We start from the raw sequence: 4,040 nt of genomic DNA, 5'->3' as shown, positions 1-4,040 counted from the left end.
TTGATTCCGTGTTAAATATTCATTGAGTTTAATTTTCCCTTTTTTTTGCGAGTTAAGTTGTTTTGTATTATGCATCTTTTCTAATCCTTGTGATAATTTATGTTTTATGACTTTGTTAAACTCAACCGTGTGTGCCTTTTACAAAGAAATAACTTTGATTAAAATACTTATAAAATATCGTAAAAAAACTGCTGATACAAAACTTGTGAAACGGACGTTCAGTTTTGTCATTGTCGAATATCCATTTGTGTAGCTATCATTTTGCATTTATGTTTTGATGTTTTGTCATAATATTGTGTATAATTATTGAATTCGTAATATTTTGGGAATGGCATGTCTGAAATACCTCAACAAAACAACGTATAGGTATTAATACATTGGTATATTTTTAAAAGTTATAGTTCATAATTAGCTGTTTCTTTCTTTTTTTTCTCTCCTTTCTTTTAATTTAGAATCTTTGTGTTTGAACAAATATTTTTATATTCTTTCTCTCTCCCTCCACCTTATCCTAATCTCTCTCTGTCTCCCTCCACCTTATCCTAATCTCTCTCTCTCTCTCTCTCTCTCTCTCTCTCTCTCTTTCTCTCTCTCTCTCACTCACTCTCTCTCTTTATCTCTCTCTCTCTCTCTCTCTCTCTCTCTCTCTCTCTCTCTCTCTCTCTTGGCAAACGGCCTTACTGTTTTTCTCTTTAAATAAGTACAGTTATTAACGTGAATGTTTATTTTAATTTTTATCAATTATTTAAATTGTTTTATTTCCTTGTTGTATAGAAAAATAGACAGAATATCGGCAAGAAAAAAAATGTCTTACATTCAGATGATGTAATCAATAAAAATTATTATCTTCGCATTAAGCATATTATGCCCGAGGAGCTTATGAAGTCCTGCTTCAAATATCCCAAGTCCACACGTCATAACTTATATATATATATGGCTAGCACTAATCAGTATCTGATACTGAATAGTGGTTTTGTACTATTCAGTATCTGATACTGAATAGTGGTTTTGTACTATTCAGTATCTGATACTGAATAGTGGTTTTGCACTATTCAGTATCTGATACTGAATAGTGCTTTTGTACTATTCAGTATCTGACACTGAATAGTGGTTTTTGTACGGTGTTTTTTTTTTTTTTTTTCCGAAACCTGACAAAGTTATGGGAAGAGGACAGCTGTGGGAGTGAATATGGGACTCAGAAAAGTGTACACCAGTGGGGAGTGAACCGGAGACTGGGTTTCGGCGGGTTTCGTAATAAAAAGCAATTACTTTTTACGAAACGCGACGACACCCGGCAATATCCGACAAAGTTATGGGAGGTAGGCAGCAGCGTGTGTGTGTGTGTGTGTGTGTGTGTGTGTGTGTGTAGGGGGGGGGATGAACCTGAGATTCAGGAAAGTGTACACCAGTGGGGAATGAACCTGGGACTCTGGGTTTTGTAAAAAAGCAATAAAAAATGTGTGGGGGGGGGGGGGGATTACTTTTTTTACGATACCCGACAATATGCGGCAAAGCGTGGGGAGTGAACTTGAGACTCAGTGAAGTATACACCAGTGGGGAGTGAACCTGAGACTATGGTTTTCGGCGGGCTTCAGCTAGTTTCATATAAAAGCAATTACTTTTTTACGAAACCCGACTAATCCTGGCAATATCCGAGAAAGTTATGGGTAGTAGGCAACAGTGGGGAGTGAACCGGAGATTCGTGGAAGTAAACACCAGTGAGGAGTGAACCTGGGACTGGGTTTCGGCGGGTTTTGTAAAAAAAAAAAAGCAATTACTTTTTGTTTACAAAATGCGCCAAATCCCAACAAAATGGGGCAAAGATATGGAAAGTAGGCAAATAATGGGGAGTGAACCTGAGACTAAGGGAAGTGTACACCAGTGCGGAGTGAAACTGAGACTCTGGTTTTCAGCGGGTTTCAGCGAATTTCATATAAAAGCAATTACTCTTTTACGAAACCCGACGAAACCTGGCAATATCTGAGAAAGTTATGGGAAGTAGACAACAGTGGGGAGTGAACCTGAGATTCATGGAAGTGTACACCAGTGGGGAGTGAACCTGAGACTCTGGTTTTCGGCGGGTTTCAGCGAGTTTCACATAAAAGCAATTACTTTTTTACGAAACCCGGCAATATCCGACAAAGTTGTGGGAAGTAGGCAACAGTGGGGAGTGAACCTGAGACTCAGGGAAGTGTACACCAGTGGGGAGTGAACCTGAGACTATGGTTTTCGGCGGGCTTCAGCTAGTTTCATATAAAAGCAATTACTTTTTTACGAAACCCGACTAATCCTGGCAATATCCGAGAAAGTTATGGGTAGTAGGCAACAGTGGGGAGTGAACCTGAGATTCGTGGAAGTAAACACCAGTGAGGAGTGAACCTGGGACTGGGTTTCGGCGGGTTTTGTAAAAAAAAAAAAGCAATTACGTTTTGTTTACAAAATGCGCCAAATCCCAACAAAATGGGGCAAAGATATGGAAAGTAGGCAAATAATGGGGAGTGAACCTGAGACTAAGGGAAGTGTACACCAGTGGGGAGTGAAACTGAGACTCTGGTTTTCAGCGGGTTTCAGCGAATTTCATATAAAAGCAATTACTCTTTTACGAAACCCGACGAAACCTGGCAATATCTGAGAAAGTTATGGGAAGTAGACAACAGTGGGGAGTGAACCTGAGATTCATGGAAGTGTACACCAGTGGGGAGTGAACCTGAGACTCTGGTTTTCGGCGGGTTTCAGCGAGTTTCACATAAAAGCAATTACTTTTTTACGAAACCCGGCAATATCCGACAAAGTTGTGGGAAGTAGGCAACAGTGGGGAGTGAACCTGAGACTCAGGGAAGTGTACACCAGTGGGGAGTGAACCTGAGACTATGGTTTTTGGCGGGTTTCAGCGAGTTTCACATAAAAGCAATTACTTTTTTACGAAACCCGGCAATATCCGACAGTTATTGAAAGTAGGCAAACAGTGGGGAGTGAACCTGAGACTCTGGTTTTCAGCGGGTTTCAGCGAGTTTCATATAAAAGCAATTACTCTTTTACGAAACCCGACGAAACCTGGCAATATCCGAGAAAGTTATGGGAAGTAGACAACAGTGGGGAGTGAACCTGAGATTCATGGAAGTGTACACCAGTGGGGAGTGAACCTGAAACTCAGGGAAGTGTACACCAGTGGGGAGTGAACCTGAGACTATGGTTTTCAGCGGGTTTCAGCGAGTTTCACATAAAAGCAATTACTTTTTTACGAAGCCCGGTAATATTCGACAGTTATGGGAAGTAGGCAACAGTGGGGAGTTAACTTGAGATTCAAGGAAGTGTACACCAGTAGGGAGTGAACCTGAGACTCTGGTTTTCGGCGGGTTTCAGCGAGTTTCATATAAAAGCAATTACTTTTTTACGAAACCCGACAAAACATGGCAATATTCGACAAACTTATTGAAGCAGGCAACAGTGGGGGGGGGGGGGTGATCCTGAGATTCAGGGAAGTGTACACTTGTGGGGAGTGAACCTGGGACTCTGGATTTTGTAAAAAAAGCAATACCAAGGGGGAGGGGAATTACTTATTTACGAAACCCGCCAAAACCCGACAAAGTTATGGGAAGCAGGCAGCAGTGGGGAGTGAATCTGGGATTTGGACACTGATGAGGATTGAACCTGGGACTGCGAGAGGCTGATTCCAGTGGACAGTGAGCTTAGAATGTACTTTTATTTCGAAACCTACCGAAATTTTCAAAAGTTATGGGAAGTGGGCACCATTGGGCAATGAACCGGGACTCAGGGAAGTGCACACCGGGTGGGAGTGAACCTGGGACTGTGAGAAGAGGATATCAGTGGAAATGAACCTGGGACTAGGGAAGATGGATACCAGTGGGAAATGAAGCCGGACTATGGGAGATGGGTACCAGACGAGAATGAAGCAATTCCTTTTTTACGAAATCCGCCAAAACCCGCCAAAAAACCATAGACTTAGGTTTACTCCCCAATAGTGTACACTTCCCTGAATCGCCGGTTCACTCCCCCACTGTTGCCTACTTTCTTTCCATAAC

The sequence above is a fragment of the Berghia stephanieae genome, chromosome 13 (genome assembly GCF_034508935.2).
Source record: "Berghia stephanieae isolate SIO BIC M18660-M18661 chromosome 13, UCSD_Bste_1.3, whole genome shotgun sequence".
Taxonomy (NCBI): domain Eukaryota; kingdom Metazoa; phylum Mollusca; class Gastropoda; order Nudibranchia; family Aeolidiidae; genus Berghia; species Berghia stephanieae.
The sequence above is the reverse complement of the archived record's forward strand: the minus strand, read 5'-3'. Positions refer to the sequence as shown.